Source organism: Silene latifolia, chromosome 5, assembly GCF_048544455.1.
Source record: "Silene latifolia isolate original U9 population chromosome 5, ASM4854445v1, whole genome shotgun sequence".
NCBI lineage: Eukaryota > Viridiplantae > Streptophyta > Magnoliopsida > Caryophyllales > Caryophyllaceae > Silene > Silene latifolia.
Window position 1 is genome coordinate 57,082,637 of NC_133530.1, and position 363 is coordinate 57,082,999.

Consider the following 363-nt stretch of genomic DNA (forward strand, 5'->3'; position numbering starts at 1 on the left):
AGTCCATGGTGAGGACATGAGCGACAAATTCCCTTGAACCGCTCCCAAGCTTCATATAAAGACTCTTCATCCCTTTGCTTAAAACCCGTAATTTGAGCTCTTAGCATGTTAGTCTTTTCCGGTGGGTAGAATTTTTGTAGAAAGCTAGAGCCAACTTCTTCCAAGAATCTATTCCAAGGGTGGCCTTATCAAGGCCCTTCAACCATTGCCTTGCGGTGCCGATTAAGGAAAAAGGAAATAAGACCCATCTAATTTGGTCTTGAGTCACGCCCGTTTGAGAGATAGCATCACAATAGTCGCAAAAGGTTTCCATATGAGAATGAGGGTCCTCACTAGGCATCCCCCCGAATTGGCTCCTCTCAA

The 363-nt window shown here is 45.2% G+C and overlaps 1 non-coding gene across 1 annotated transcript; it reads left to right on the forward strand.

Moving 5' to 3' along the window:
• Window positions 1-107, forward strand: LOC141658352 (small nucleolar RNA R71). The gene has a single exon (XR_012549243.1). It is a non-coding gene; the product is annotated as a small nucleolar RNA R71 (small nucleolar RNA).
• The last annotated feature ends 256 nt before the right edge of the window (window positions 108-363 follow it).